This window comes from Mirounga angustirostris, unplaced genomic scaffold (genome assembly GCF_029215605.1).
Source record: "Mirounga angustirostris isolate CCGP_5_RB_7025 unplaced genomic scaffold, mMirAng1.0.hap1 SCAF_13, whole genome shotgun sequence".
NCBI lineage: Eukaryota > Metazoa > Chordata > Mammalia > Carnivora > Phocidae > Mirounga > Mirounga angustirostris.
This window is the reverse complement of record NW_026991721.1, coordinates 86529305-86546811: the sequence shown is the minus strand read 5'-3', so window position 1 is coordinate 86546811 and position 17507 is coordinate 86529305. Positions and strand designations below refer to the sequence as shown.

At 34.6% G+C, this 17507-nt stretch overlaps 1 non-coding gene across 1 annotated transcript; it reads left to right on the top strand.

Annotated features, from left to right (window-relative positions):
- The first annotated feature begins 16680 nt into the window (after positions 1-16680).
- LOC123858087 (U6 spliceosomal RNA) lies at positions 16681-16784 on the top strand. The gene has a single exon (XR_006794045.1). It is a non-coding gene; the product is annotated as a U6 spliceosomal RNA (small nuclear RNA).
- Positions 16785-17507: the final 723 nt, after the last annotated feature.

The following is a 17507-nucleotide window of genomic DNA, read 5'->3' as shown; positions in this document are numbered from 1 at the left end:
CCACCATATCATTTTATAATGAAAAGGGGTCAATTCATCAAAAGGGCATAATAACCCTAAATGTTTATATACATAATAACAGAACTTCAGAATACATAGAGCAAAAACTGGTAAAACTGAAGGAAGAAATCAACACATATATAATTATGGTAGATTTTAACATTCCTATCTCAATAATGAGTAGAACAAACAGACTTAAAGTAAAAAAATATAGGAAACTTGAACAATACGATTATCTGACTTGACCTAATAGAAAATTATAGAACATTCTACCTAACAATTGTAAAATAAACAAAATAAGCCAAAATAAGCCATTCTCTTCAAATTCATATGGAACATTTACCAAGGCAGACCACATTTTGGGCCAAAAAACAAATCTCAATAAACTTAAAAAGAATCAAGTCATGGAAAGTGTGTTCTCTGATGACATTGGAATTAAAATAAAAATCAGTAACAGAATTATCTCCAGAAAGTCTCCAAATATTTGGAAACTAAATAACACACTTCTATCTAACACAATGGACACCGAATAAATTAGGTAAATTAGAAAATATTTTGAACTGAATGAAAATAAGAACACATTTCAAAATTTGTAGGGTGCTGCTAAAGCAGTACTTAGGAAGAAATTTCTAGCACTAAGTACCTGTCTTCAAAAAGAAAAGGGTCTTGGGCTGCCTGGGTGGCTCAGTTGGTTGAGCATCCGAGTCTTGATTTTGGCTCACATGATCTCAGGGTCCTGGGACTGGGCCCCACGTCAGGTTCCATGCTCAGTGCGGAATCTGCTTGTCCCTCTCCTTCTGCTTCTCTCCCTGCTCATGATCTCTTTCTCTCCATTTCTAAAATAAATAAATAAAATATTTTTTAAAAGAAAAGGAAAGGAAAAGGGTCTTAAATGAATATCCTCAGCTTCCACCTTAAGAAGCAAAAGACCAAATTAAATACAAAGTAAGCAAAAGAAAGGAAATAATAAAGATCAAAGCAGAAATGGATAGAACAGAAAACAGAAAAACAATAGGGAAAATTAGTAAGACCAAAATCTGGTGCTTTGAGAAATTTAATAAAATTGATACACCTATAGCCTATGAATCAAGTCTTTTTATTTTCTGTTTCTGATGCTTTGACTTGGAGGCTTTGCTGGCCCTGGAGAGCTTGCCCCTCACTGGGCCATCCAATTCCTGGGGAGAGTAAACAATGCATCTGAGAGCACACCTTTCACATGCAAACCAACCAATCCAAAACCCAAACCTCAACCCCCATCTTATAGGCTCTCAAAGGACTCACATCTTGACCATTATTCCCCTATCCTAATCAGCCCAGGGCCAGATATCAGACAAGTAGAGATGGTCCTTAACCCTAGAGACTGTTGAAATTATTCAAACTATCCAATCCTAAATTTCCTTGCATGGCCCTGTCTATTTTTTTCTTGCAGAAACCGCAAGAAAGCCTCTCGCCCACATTTCTGCCTTGCTCCTTCTTCCTCCTGACCCATCCTGGTGCTTTTATAGGTAGCGCTTTATGGTGTGGTATTTCCACTCCTCTTGGAAATTGTGAGTAATAAAGTATCTTTTCAATGGTAATCATCTCTTAATCTGTTGGTTTTACCATATCTAAATAAAGATAAAACCCACATTTTAAAACACAAGTCTGATAGAAAAAAAGAGCAAGATACAAATTAATAATATCAATAATAAAATAGATAATATCACTACAGATTCTACCAATATTAAATGTATAAGAAAATATGAACAAATTTATGCTTGTAAATTTGAAAATTTCAGTAAGATGGACAAATTACTTGAAAGAAACAAAGTACCAAAGTCACTCAGGAAGAAATACATAATATGAAAAGTCCTGTATCTATTGAAGAAATTTAATCTGTGGTTAAAAATCAGCTTAAAAAAATTTTTTTAACAATGAATTAAAGCATTTAAGGAAAAAATAATACCAATTCTACATAAACTTTTCCATAAAACTAAATAGGAGTGAATACCTTCCAATTCACTCTATGAGGTCAATATTACCCTGATACCAAAACCAGACATAGACATTGTAAGAAAAGAAAACTATAGACCAATTATTTATTCCTCACAAGCATATGCAAAATTCTAAACAAAATTTTCGCTAATCAAGCTCAACAATATAAACAGGTAATACATTATAACTAAGCGAGGTTTATCTCAAGAATACAAAGTTGGTTTAACATTAAAAAAATCAATCAATATTATTCCCATATTTACAATCTACATAAGATAAACAATATAATCATCTCAAAATATGTTAAGAAAGCATTTTACAAACCCAACATCCTTTTATGTCAAGGATAAAAGTTCTCAGCTAACCAGAAATAGAAGGGAACTCCCACAATCGTGAGAAATTGACAGCTAACTCATACTTGATGGTGAAATAGTGTATGCTTTCCTCCTAAGATCAGTAACAGGATAAGAATCTCCATTCTCATCACCTCTCAGCAACAATATACTGAAGGTTCTAGGCAGCACAATCACGTGAGAAAAAATATCCAGATTGGAAGGGAAGAAGTAAAATTGTTCTTTTTATTCTCAGATGATATAATTACCACATATTAAATTTGAGAGGATCTATGAAAAAGCAATTAGAACTAAAAAGTTAATTTAACAAATTTGTAGATTTGCAGCAAGTTTGTAGGATATAAGATCAATACACAAAATTTAATTGTATATACTAACAACAAATCATCAGTAATTAAAATTTAAAAAGAAATACCATTTACCATAGCGTCAAATGTATGAAGTTGTGGATAAACTGATCCAAAACACAAGACTTGTACACATAAAACTAAACAGAAAATTATAAAATACTGCTGATAGAAGATAAAGGATTCCGGGCGCCTGGGTGGCTCAGTCGGTTAAGCGACTGCCTTTGGCTCAGGTCATGATCCTGGGGTCCTGGGATCGAGTCCCGCATCGGGCTCCCTGCTCAGCAGGGGGTCTGCTTCTCCCTCTGACCCTCTTGTGCTCTCTGTCTCTCATTCTCTCTCTCAAATAAATAAATAAAATCTTAAAAAAAAAAAAAGCAGATAAAGGATTCCTAAATAAGTAGAGAGTTACACATTGGTTGTGGGCCAAAAGATGTCAAGTCTCCCCTAAATTGAAACTTATGGCTATCTCAGTCAAAACCCCGATGGGATTTTTTGGTAAAAATTGCCAAGCTGATTCTAAAGTTCATATGCATATACAAAAGATCTAGAATAGCCAAAACAACTTAAAAAAAAAAAAAAGAAAAACAAAGTTGGAGGAATTAACATGACTTGATTTAAAGACTTATAAAGTTATGGTGTGGTATTAAGGATTATACTATAAAGTATAGTGTACATATTAATTAATTAAGGTGATATAGTATTGACATCAAGATAGACAGATAGATCGATGAATCAGAACAGAGAGTCCGGAAACAGAACCACACAAATGTGAACAACTGATTTTCAACAAAGGTGCAAAGAAAGCCCAGTGGGAAAAGGATAATCATTTTAAGAAAAGATTCTGAAATAATTGAGTATTAATGTGGAAAGAAAGAAAAAAAAAGGAGAAGAAGGACAGAGAGGGACAGGAGAAAGAGAGGGAGGGAGGGAGGGAGGGAGAGAGGGGGAAAGAGGAGAAAAGGAAAGACTCATCTATAACTCATACCAGATACAAAAATTAAGTCAAATGAATGATGTACTAAATGTAAAACCTACAACTGTACAACTTCAACAACAAAACATAGGAGAAAACCTTGGTGACAATGAGTTAGAGATTTCTATTTTTTTTTTTGAGATTTTATTTATTTATTTGAGAGAGAAAGAAGAAGAGCACAGAAGAAGAATGAGAGGGAGAAGCAGACTCTCTGCTGAGCAGAGAGCCCGATGCGGGGCTCGATCCCAGGACCCTGTGATCATGACCCGAGCCAAAGGCAGATGCTCAACCGACTGAGCCACCCAGGTGCCTGGAGTTAGAGATTTCTGACCTACAACATCAAAAGCATGATTCACAAAGTAACAAATTGATAAACTGGACTTCATTAAAATTTAAAAGTTCTGCTTTTTTTGTTGTTGTTGAAGTGGACTTGACATACGGTATTGTATTAGTTTCAGGTATACAACATAGTGGTTCTACATTTAAATTCATTTGGAAGTGATCACCATGATACATGTAGCTACCATCTGTTACCATGCAAATTGTTACGTATTATTAACTATATCCCCTATGCTGTACATCATGCCTTGTTTATTTTATAACTGGAAGTTTGTACCTTTTAATCCCTTTCCCCTGTTTCACCTAAAAAGTTCTACTTTTTGACAGATACTTTTAAGAGAATTAAAAGACAAGCCACAGATATGTGGAAATAATTGCAAATCATGTATCTGATAATGTACTTGACTTCCAAGCTCAATAGTAATAAAACAAAAAATAATAATAATATAATAAAAGAATTGAACAGACACTTGCCCCAATAGGATAATACAGATGACAAAATAAGCACATGGAGAGACATTCAACACTTTTAGTCATTAGGGAAAAACAAATTAAAATCACTGTGAGTTATCACTACATGCCTATTAGAATGGCTAAAATTAAAATCCTATCTATACTGTGTTGGCAACAAGTGGATAAACTAGAATTTTTAGGGGCACCTGGGTGGCTCAGTTGGTTAAGCGTCTGCCTTCGGCTCAGGTCATAAGCCTGGGGCCCTGGGATCGAGCCCCACATCGGACTCCCTGTTCAGTGAGGAGCCTGCTTCTCCCTCTCCCTCTGCTGTTCCCCATGCTTGTGAGCTCTTTCTCTCAAGTAAGTAAATAAAAATCTTTTTTTAAAAAACTAGAATTTTTTTACACTGTTGGTAAAAAGGTGATATGGTACAAATACTTTGGAAAAACAGTTTGGCAATTTCTTAAAAATCGAACATACATACAACCATTCCACTCCAAAGTGTTTACTCAAAAGAATTGAAAATATAGGTTCATACAAAGATTTGTCCACACATGTTATAGCAGCATAATTTTTAGTCCCAAACTGGAATCAACCCACATCTTTATTGGATAACAGGTAAATGGGTAAACAAACTATTGTTTACACAATAGAATACATTCAGCAATTCAAAAAGCATCTACTATTGATGCACTTAACACCACAGATGAATCTTAAAATAAGTATGTTCATTTAAAGAACTCAGATAGTAAAGAGTATATACTATATTATTCCACTCATATAAACATCTAGGAAATGCAAACTATGATGACAGAAAATAAATCAATGTTTGTCTAGGACCCAGGCTGGGCTAAAGGTGTGGAGGAACCAGAGAGAGGGACTGCAAAGGGGTAAGAGCAATTTTTTGATATTATAGATACTTTCACTATCTTGACTGTGATGATAGCTTCATGGATATCCACATATGTCAAAACTTACCAAATTGTATATTTAAGAATAATAGTCTACAAGCAAAGTCACTGTGCTCAGGCTTTATGGCAAGTTCAATTAAAGTATCCAATAATAAATATTGTTCTCTAAATTGTTTCAGGAAATAAAGACAGAACAATCCTCCAGTCATTTAAAGAGACTAACACTACCTTGAGACAATACTTGAGAAGAAGAGTATGAGAAAGGGAAGAGATAGGCTATACTGAGCTTTAAGGCAGATCAATACCTTAGCTGTGGGTCCTCTGCTGAGAAAAAGGACCAAGAGGACATTCAGCGGCACCTCCTATGCAGTTAGATTTACAAGGGTCACTGAATGCACTCTGGCTCCAGGGCCAGGGCAGACCTCAGCTCCCCCAACCACATATGCTCCAGCTGTTGCACTCTTGAGGTTTACCAAGCAACCAACTGTTTAGAGACAATTTAATTGTAACGAGACCTCATAGCTAAGTGGTCTTTTATTAGCCCAAATGGAGTTCCATGCATCAGGAGGGGCCACCTGCCCCCCAGTCCTTCTCTATTAAAGTGAAATATGGCTTTAATATAGTCACACCTGGGGGAAGTGCTCTCTTAGCAGCCCTGGATGCCCACCCTCCCCCACTTAAGGTTGCCTCTTATTTCTTTATTTCCTCAGGGCTTGGTTTGGCAGATTTTCAAATGATCAGATTAATTTTAAAGTCAATAGAAATGTAGCATATGAAGAGCAAAATCACTGGCCCTTATGTGCTTTGGAGCTAACTTTAGTCATAATTTAAGTAAAAAGGGGGAAAGAGAAGAAACAGAATAAATAGCCCATGAAAACACATTTTAGAATTTCTTTATTCAGTATATGTTTGGGGAAATTGCAGGATAAATGACTCCACGAAATCTAGGCTTTAATGTTTCTGGGGCTCCTGAAGCATGGAAAAGGCTACAGCAAGCCAGAATCTGCTGGTCTTCCTACCTGTGGGAACTGCATGGGATAGGGGTTAAAAAGACTGTAAATATAAAGAAAAGTCCAAATCTCAACTCTGATTCCTGAGATAAAGTAAGTTACCAAAAGTAGAAAACAAAACTCGTTCAGGGCCCATAGCTCAGGTTAAAATATTTTGCCAGTTCTCCAAAATCATTTTCAACACTCTCAGACTTGGACACAACCAGCTAGCTACCTGTGAACACACAGAGCTCCACTGCACTGGGCAACTAAACAATACATTCACATCCAGTATATGATTGTTTCCATTCTCAGTCAGGTTAGCAAAGGCTCAGAGCAGTTCATAACTTTGGGAAGGACACACAGCTCTCATTTTTTTGCCTCCAAAGTCTATGTGTCTCATGTTTAAGCTAGGTAGTCAGGGCATGAGGGTACATTCTCATTCTTTAGAGTTTCTTGACGAGCCCTTAAACTGAAGCTGTTTTTGCTATTTCCAGCCTCCTCCTATTTTGGAAAGAAGTCAACAGTATGGCCAGACTGAATCACTTAGTAGCTCCCCAAGTCCACGTTTTGCATGACCGAGTATCCTTTGCATATTTGAGATATTTATATTCCTGAGGAAGTTTGTATACAATGACCCATATCTTCAGTCCATCATAACTTTTATGGTTGTGAACTTCAAAAATATCACCCACTCCCACTTTATGATCCCACTAGGCTTCATGGAGATTCAAGGTCTATAGGGACCCACAAGAATCTTTCAGCTGTGCCTTAGGGAATTGCTCTAGTTGACTTCTCCATAAATAGCTTGAGAGTTCTTGCTACAGAGAAAGACTACAAAGCAAAGAGAAACGGAACAAAACAAAACAAAACACTGGTGAAATTCAAGTACCCTAAGTCCAACAGGAGAGACAGACAGAGACAGAGACAGGGAAAGACAAAGACACAGAATGAGAGGTGTCATGCTGAGAGCCAGAGAAATTCTTTTGATTTACTCTCTGAAACTTCAGGCCAAATTCCACACTGCTTTTTCTTTTTTTTTATTTCAAATAAATATTTGTTTTCTTTTTTTCCCTAGTGTTGTTAGGGAGGTATAATTGACAAATAAAATTATATATGTATATGTATATATTATAATTTTATATATACATATAATGTACAATGTGATGTTTTGTATGATCACCACAATAAAGCTAATTAACAAATCTATCATCTAACAGTTACCTTTTTTTTTTTCTAGTGTGGTGAGAACACTTAAAATCTACTCTTTTACTAAATTTTAAGTATGCAATACATTATTAACCATAGTCACTGTGGTGTATATTGGTTCCCTAGAACTTATTCATCTTATAACTGAAAGTGTGTTATCTTTTGACCAAATTCTTCCCATTTCCCCCACCTCTCAGCTCCTGGTAACCACTGTTTTACTTTATGTTTATGAGTTTGACTGTTTTAGATTCTGTCTATAAAGGAGATCATGTAGTATTTGTCTTTCTTTGTCTGGCTAATTTCACTTAGTGTAATATCCTCCAGGTTCATCCACGTTGTTGTAAATGACAGGATTCATTCCCCTTTTTTGTGGATGAACAGTATCTCATTACACATATATACCACATTTTCTTTATCTATTCATCCGTTGGTGGACACTTAGGCTGCTTCCCTTCCATACCTTGGCTATTGTGAATAATGCTGCGAAGAACATAGGGAGCGCAGGTATCACTTTGATATCCTGATTTCATTTCCTTTGGATATATAAGCAATAGTGGGATTGCTGAGTCATATGGTAGCTCCATTTTCAAATTCTTGAGGAATCTCCATACTATTTTCCATAATGGCTATCCAGTTTACATTCCACCAGCAGTGTATGAGGGTTCTCCTTTCTTCACACCCTCACCAACACTTCTTATATTTTGACTTTAAAAATAGCTGTCCTAACTAACAGTTGTATGATGCTCTCATCGTGATTTTTATTTACATTTCCTTGATGATTAATAATGTTGACCACCTTTTCATATATCAGTTGGCCATTCGTATGTCTTCTTTGGAAAAATGTCTATTAGATCCGTTTTTCAATTATTTTTTGAGGGTTTTTCCCCCCCTCTGGGTGGCAGACGCAAAAGCTGAGATGCCAATATGTACGTATAAATTTCATCCAGGTAGATATTGGTGAATTGCAGCAGGTTACAGGGAGAATGTGGAGATGGTATCTGCTAGATTCTCCTGTGTCCAAAGGGGAGAGCAGTTTGTCCCTAGATGAGTCAAAATTAGGACCCTGACCCTCAGGCTGCTGCTCTTAAGATACTCAAATCAGCCTTTGCAGGGAAATATTGGGAGATGGGTATTTTTTTTTTTTGCTCCTTCTGCACTGAGTCCTGAGGTCATGGTCATGGCAAGTCTTCAAGGGCTTGTTAAAAACGGTTTCTTTGTGGGGCACCTGGGTGGCTCAGTCAGTTAAGCATCTGACTCTTGATTTTGGCTCAGGTCATGATTGTAAGGTTGTAAGATTGAGCCCTGAATCAGGCTTCCTGCTCTGCACTGGGCATGGAGCCTGCTTAAGATTTTCTCTCTCCTTCTCCCTCTACCTCTCACCCACCTCTAACAAAAAAAAAAAAAAAAAAAAAAACCAAACCAAAACAACAACAACAGCAACAACAACAACAACAAAACCCTGTTTCTTTGTTTGCTATGGTCTTGGGGATTTTGAGAACCCAAGCCATACTGGCTTTCAGAGCTATGTGTTTTGGGAACCAAGCCCAAGACACAAGATACTTTGCTTTCAACTCTACCTCTTTGACAAGAACCATTTCACATTTTTGTGTCTATTAATTACAACACACCACTTCTGGCACAAAATTCATAGTAGTGCTTAGTATCCTTTGGTTGTAAATAACAGAAAATCTCCCCCAAACTGGTTTACTTATAGAGTAAATTTATTGTTCAAGTTAATATAATCCCAAAATAGCACTGGATTAGATTATGCAAATATAACAAAGTTTAATTGACAGTCTTTTACCTTGTATATTAGGGTTTTTGAACTTGGAACACTCTTCATGAAGATATCTATCTTAACTTCTTCATTTTCTTCATTTTTATCAAAGGTTACTTTTTCAATGAGCTCTTACCTAAGCACAAACATTTCCTATCTTTTTTTATTAGTTTTATTGATATAATCCATATATCATAAATTTGCCCTTTTTAAGGTACAATTAAATAATTTTTATTATATTCACAAGTATATGCAACCATCACCACAGTCTATTTTGAATATTTCATTACCTCAAAAAGATTAGCCCAGTGATGGGTGTTAAGGAGGGCACGTACTGCATGGAGCACTGGGTGTTATATGAACACAATGGATCGTGGATCACCACATCAAAAACTAATGATGCATTGTATGGTGACTAACATAAAATAATAAAATTAAAAAAAAAAAAAAGAAATCCTGTACCCTTTAAATATCACTCTCTTATCTACATTTCCCCCACTCCAGCCCTAAGCAACTGTGAATTTACTTTCTGTCTCTATAGATTTCCGAGTTCTGGACTTTCATAAGAATGAAGTCATATAGTACATGGTCCTTTGTGACTGGTTTTTTTCACTTAGCATAATGTATTCAAGTTTCATTTTTATTCTAGCATATGTAAAGTGATAACTCCTTATGGTTTTGATTTGCATTTTTCTGATAACTAATGATACTGAGCATATTTTTATGTGTTTATTTCATATGCTTATTGGCCATTTGTGTAGCTTACGAGAAATGACTTTATCCATTTTTTAATTGGGTTAATTGTCTTTTTATTATTGAATTGTTAGAGATTTTTATGTATTTTAAATACAGGTCTCTAATCAGACATATAATCTGCAATATTTTCTCCCATATTGTGTGTTGTCTTTCTATTTTCTTGGTGGTGCCTTTTGAAGTGTAAGTCTTATTTTGATCAAGTCTAATTTGTCTATTTTTGCTGTTGTTGCTGCTTACACTTTTGGTGTCATACTTAAGAATATTTTTGCAAGTTCAAGGTCATGAAGATTTATCCCTCTGTTTTCTTCTAGGAGTTTTATAAAAGTTTTTGCTCTTACACTTATAATGTGAATAACACATACATAATGTGTAATTTTTAATAATAATTTTGTATATAGTGTAAATAAGGGTCCAACTTTATTCTTTTGCTTGTGCTTATCCAGTTGTCCCAGAAACATTTCTTGAAAACACTATTCATCCAATATTAAGCAATATTGCTATCCTTATTGAAAATCAATTGACCATAGATGTGTGGTTTTGTCTCTGGACTCTCAGTTTTATTTTACACACACACACACACGCACACACACCCTTGTGTCAGTACCCACACTGTCTGGATTACTGTTGATCTATGAGTTTTGATCAGGAAGTGTGAGTCCTCTCAATTTATTCTTCTTTTTCATAATTGTTTTGGCTTTTTTACATCCTTTTATTCAGTATAGATTTTAGAATCAGCTTGTCAATTTCTATAAAGAAGTGAGCTGGGATTATTGTAATTGTGCTGAGTCTGTAGATTAGTTTGAGGAGTATTGCCACATAGCAACGTTAAGACTTCCAACCTATGAACATGAGATGTTTTCCTATTAATTTAGATATTCTTTAACTTCTTTAAACAATGTATTACAGTTTTTCAGAACATAAGTTTAACACTTTTTTGTTCAATTTTTTCCTATTTATTCCTTTTGTTAAAATTCCTATTATTCCTTTTGTTAAATTTATTTCTAAGTGTTTTATTCATTTTGATACAATGTTAATGGAGTTGAGTTCTTCATTTATTTTATCATATAGTTCAAAGCAAGTGCATAAAAATGTAATTGATTTTTGTATATTGGCTATATATCCTTCAACCCTGCTGAACGCATACATTAGTTCTAATAATATTTAGTGGATTCCTTAAGATTTTCTGTACAAAATATCAGGCCATCTGTGAATAGAAATAGCTTTACTCCTTTTAAAATTTGAATGTCTTATTTATTTTCCTTGCCTAATTTTTCTGGCTGGAACATGTCTTGTTCCCAAGCTTAGGAATAAATCATCTAGTTTTTCACCATTAAATATGTTTGCTGTGGATTTTTCATTGATGATTTTTAGCAGGTTGAGGAAGATCCCTTACATTATTACTTTCTTTACTGTTTTTATCATGAAAGAGCTTTAGGTTTTGTCAAATATTTTTCTGCACCTGCTAAGATGATAATGTGAATTCTGGTTTTTGTTCTATTAATAAGAAATATTACACATATAGATCTTTCATATGAAAAGCCATCCTGCATCACAAAGATAAATCCAACTTGGTCATGGTGAATAATTCTTTTTATATGATGCTGGATTAAATTTTCAAATATTTTGTTTAGAATGTCTGCCTCCATATTAATGAGAGATATTGTTCTGTGGTTTTATTTTCTTGTGATGTCATTGATTTTGTTATGAGAGGAATAGACTAAGTTGGGAAATCTTTCCATGTCTTTTATTTTTTGGAAGTGTTTATAAAGAATTGGAATTAATTTTTCTTTTAAAGTTTGGTAGTTTCTTTTAAAGTTTGGTAGTTTCTTTTAAAGTTTGCTATCTGTGCCAGGGTTTTATTTGTGGGCAGTTTTGTTTTGTTTTGTCTAATCTCTTCCCTTGTTATAGGCCTACTCAGATTGTTTACTTTTTCTTGAGTCAGTTTTGGTAGTTTGTGTCTTTGTAAGAAGTCTATTTCATCCAATTTATCTAATATATTGGTGTACAGTCATTTATAGTATTTCATTGTAATCCTTTTTATTTTTCTTAGGTCAGTAGTTATGTCTCCCTTCATTTCTGATTTTAGTAATTTGAATCTTTTCTCTTTTTTCTTGGTCAAATTAAATAAAATTTTGTCAATTATGTTGAGCTTTTAAAAAACCAGCTTTTGGTTTTTCTGTTCTTTTTAGAAATTAATTTTTGCTTTAATCTTTATTTTTCCTTCTTTCTCTTGCTTTATATTTAGTTTGCTATTCTATGTGAAAGGTTAGATTATTGATTTGAGATCTTTTTTTTTAAAAAAGATTTTATTTATTTATTTGAGAGGGAGAGACTGAGAGAGAGAGCACATGAGATGGGGGAGGGTCGGGAGGGTCAGGGAGAAGCAGACTCCCTGCCGAGCAGGGAGCCCGATGCGGGACTCGATCCCGGGTCTCCAGGATCATGACCTGAGCCGAAGGCAGTCGCTTAACCAACTAAGCCACCCAGGCGCCCTGATTTGAGATCTTTTGTCATTTTAATGTAATCATTCACAGGTATAACTGCTGCATTATTTTGCATTTAGTGACTATTTTCTAATGTAGTATTTTAATTCAATTGATGATTTTTAATATATTTTTGGATTTTCTTTAGTGGTTGTTCTAAAGTTTACTATATATGTCTTAAATTATGAAAATCATATTTAATTCCAGTAATATGTTGGTATATTACACCTATATATCTCTATTGCCTCTCCCTCCCTTTTGTTACATTATACATATTACATCTATTAATGTTACAGACCCAACAATTGTTATCCATTGTTATAATCACTACCATCTGTCATTATTTCCTAGTCTATTACAACTTTTCTCCCACCCACTTTCTTTGTATTATTACTGGCAAATACATTGCATGTATGTTGTAAGCCTAAGAATATATTACATACATATAAGCTATACAATTGAATTTCCAATCAGTTTAGAGAAAAGGGAGAGTATTTTTAGTGTCTTTTATAATTACATGAATGTCCTCACCTGTTTGTTTACCTTTGCTCTTGTTTATTCCTGTGTATTCGAATTACCATGGGGGATGAGGTCACTTGCTTTCAGCCTGAAGAAATTAATCTTTAGTATTTGTTGTAAGGTAGATCTGTTAGCATCAAGTTCTTTCAGTTTTTGTTATCTGGAAAGTGTTTATTTCTCCTTCATTTTTAACAATTGCTTTGCTACATATAGAATTCTTCGTTTATAGCTTTTTTTTTTTGATTACTTTGAATATTCTATCCCACTGTTCTTCTTCCTCCATTGTTTCAGCTGAGAAGTTATCTATTAATCTTGAGATTCCCCCATAAATAATGCTGTTTTTTTTCTTGCTACTTTCAAAATATTCTCCCTATCTTTGACTCAGAACTTTTTTTTTTTTTTTTTAACTATGCTGTGTCCGTTTATGGGTCTCAGTTTCATTTTGCTTCCTGGATGTGATATAACGGCTTTTAAATAAATTTAGGGAGTTTGCAGCTATTACTTTTTCAAGTATTTTTAATTTCTCTCTCTCTCTCTGCTCTCCTTCTGGAACTCCCATTATGCATATGTTGCTGCACTGAATGGTGTCCCACATTTCTTTGACATTTTGAGGCTCAGTTTTCTTCATTCCTTTGTTTCTCATTGTTCTTCAGCTTTCATAATCTCTATCAATCTATCTTTAAGTTTGTTAATTTTTTCTTCTACCAGTTTAAATCTACCATTCAGCCCCTCTAATAATTTTTTGTTCAGTTACTATGCTTTTAAACTCCAGAATTTCTATTTAGTTCTTTAATTATTTCTATTTCTTAATTGATATTCTCTAATTGATGTGGCATTGTCTTTTACCTTCCTTAAATTCTTTAATTTTGCTTTCCTTTAGTTCTGTGAACACATTTATAATTGCTACTTTAAATTTTTTCCTGTTAAATCTAATATCTGATCACTCTTATGAGTTTCTATTGCCTGCTTTTTTTGTGATGTTTGGGTCATACTTTCCTGTTTCTTTGCATGTCTCATGATTTTTTGTTAGAAAATATTTTAGATGATATATTGTACCAACTTTGAATACTCCCTTCCTCAGGCTGGTTTCTGTTTGGTTCCTGGCTAAATTATTTCAGTGAGGTTGATTCCCTCATCCCCACAGTGTTAAGGCTCTGATATTCTTCCTCAGCGAGGTACGTCTTTGAGTATTCTCAAATGACATCCACTGGGATGACCGTGGTACTGGGAGGGTTCTCTTAAACTCTTTCCCTGCCCAAACTGAGCCATTAAACATCACCAATTGCCAACTAATTGTTCTACTGTTTTCAACAATATCCTGGGGTATATATTGCTCTTTAAATTAATCTAATCAAACTGTGGTTCCTTGGAAAGAGTAGTTTCTGAGGTGAGTGATATTTGTTCTGACCCCAGCTGTCTTATTCCCAGTTTCTCTCATGTAAACTAGCCAGACTACAGTCTAGGCTCTATCTTCGTTAGATAAATGAATCTCCTTCCAGTTTTCTTTTGTCACAGTTGCCACTGTTCTTGAGAGTGTGAGTAGAATTACACTGTTCTACATTGTGTTGCAAATGAAATCAATTCCTCTGGGGGAAAAAATCAAGAAGTATCTGTTTTATGGTCTGCTTCTTCCTCTAAACAAAATCTCTGAACCAAGATTCTGGACCTGGGGGTAAAGATTATGGCAATCATTTCTCTGTGTGACATTCTCACTCTAGGACCTGAACAGTCAGTGGAGAGAGGTGGTCAGTAGCCTGTTGGTCTTCTCATCTTGCCTCTCCTAGCATGCATCCATTGACTCAAAAATGGGAAGGACTATCAGGGCCCCAGTATTATCATGCCATGCCCAGTGTAGAGCCTCCATTCTATAAGTTGGGATTAGGCAGAAGAAAGGAGCCCTGCCTCTCAATTACACTTCCCTAGGACACAGCAGGCTGAGAAATGCTGAGAGTGTACTTTGGGGTATGAAGCCCTAATGGCTGGGCGCTGAGCAAAGAACAAGTCATGTGTTCTTGGCTTCAGCAGTCTGGAGTTGGAGTTTCTGCCTTACTGAGCAAGAAGGTGGGAGAGAAGGAGCAATCTTGGTTCAAAAAAATAGATGCTTACTTTCTTAAAGAATTTCCATAGATTTTCTTAAATAAACATTTTTTTCTTCATTTCTTTTTTTCTTTCTTTTTTTATTGCTTTTAGAATAAATAACAGAGGCTTTAAATGGTTGTTTTTTTATAATTTTCACAATTTTCACTGGGTTATGGAACAGTGGCACTCCTGATGTGTGACTGGAAATCAAATTTCATTTTATCATCTTATCTCATTAATTTTACCTACCACTATTATACTATTTATAAATATAGATATAAATATAAATATAAATATTTAGTACCTAAATATGCCACATATGTTCTAATATTTTGAATAATATCATTTATTTTGCTTATTATGTGTCTACCACCCACACACACCAAAATGTAAGCTCCATGAGCCTCAAATTAAAAATCTAGTCTCAGGAAATTTCCTGAGACTTGAGAGAAAGATTGTATCCATGAAACAAAAACATAATGCAATAAAACAAGAAATATTAGAGAATAGTAAAAAGTTCCCAAAAATTCAATATATAAAATAAAAAATTAAAAATATCTTGAAAACACTAATTCAGAAAGATATATGCACCCCTATGTTTATTGCAACATTATTTACAATAGCCAAGATAACAAAGTGTCCAATAGATAAATGGATAAAGAAGATGTGGTATATATACACAATGAAATATTAGTCAGCCATAAAAAAAGAATGAAATCTTGCCATTTGTAACAACATGTTTGGATGTGGAGAGTATTATGTTTATTGAAATAAGGCAGTCAGAGAAAAACAAATACTATATGATTTCACTTACATGTGGAATTTAAGAAACAAAACAAATGAACAAAGAAAAAAAGAGATAAAACAAGAAACAGACTCTTAACTATAGACAACAAACTGATGGTTACCAGAAGGGAGGTGGGTGGGGAGATGAGTGAAATAGGTGATGGGGATTGAGGAGGGCACTTATCATGATGAGCACTGAGTAATGTATAGAATTGTTGAATCAATATATAGTATACCTGCAATTAATATAATAGTGTATATTAGTTATAGTGGAATTAATTTTTTTTAAATCTTGGAAAATTGTTAAATATAAGTTTAAGATCTCACTACTAGGCAAGTTAATGGAAAATGGAATAGGAAAGATGAAAAAAAAATAGAGTATAAATCCATAATATCCTATTGACAACCAATAAGCTTTTTATGAAGAAATGATCAATGAAATGTTATATTTTTTTCATAATTAAAGAATAATTGTCATTAGATTGAAAGGACACTGAGTTTTAAGGAAATTATTAATATTTTTTAAAAAGTATCCAGGTGAGTCTAGATGACTCAGTCAGTTAAGCGTCTGACTCTTGATTTCAGTTCAGGTCATGATCTCAGGGTCATGATATTGAGCCCCATATAGGGCTCCATGCTGGGCACAGAGCCTGCTTAAGATTTTCTCCCTCTGCCCCTCCCCCCTTCCTCGAAAGAAAGAAAGAAAGAAAGAGAAAGAAAACATACATCATGTTCACTTGGGCAGCAAATATACTAAAATCGGAACAATACAGAGATTAACATGGCCCCTGCGTAAGGATGACATGCAAACCAATGTACTTCATTATGAAATTTCAGTATATCAAGGATAAAAAAAGTTCTAAAATCTTACAGAAAAAGGAAATAAATGAAGAAAAAAGTCCCACAACCTTAAATCACAAATGGAAATATCATCAGACTTCACGGCACTGTTGGAAGCTAAACAGCATAAGAACAAGGACTTCAAGACTTTGAGTGAAACCGATTTCAGACTAAAATTCTATAACCGCTAACCTAACACATGTGAAGGAAAAAGATAATATCTTCACACATTAAAAAAAAAAAATCTAAAACCAAACTAACTAACTAACTAAATAAATAAATGCCTAACTTCCATTCCTACTTTTTTGGAAAGGTTGCTGGAAATATGTCCCATCAAAACAAGAGACTGTATTAAGAAAGTGAATAAATGTGTTCATTTGATAAAAAAAAGGGCAGTAAGAGAGAGTCTAAAAATGATAAAAAATCGTATTTAAGAAATTAATCAGGGGGTGCCTGGGTGGCGCAGTTGGTTACACATCGGACTCTTGGTTTCTGCTCAGGTCCTGATCTAAGGGTCATGAGATGGAGCCCTATGTCCAGCTCCGTGCTTGGCAGGGAGTCTACTTGAAATTCTCTGCCTCTGCCCCTCCTACCATTTACACACACACACTCACTCTCTCTCTCTCTCAAATAAATAAAATCTTAAAAACAAAAAGAAATGTTATCAGGATGACAGTTGTGCAATAGGCCTGAGCAAAGGCCAGTCTAAATTAAAA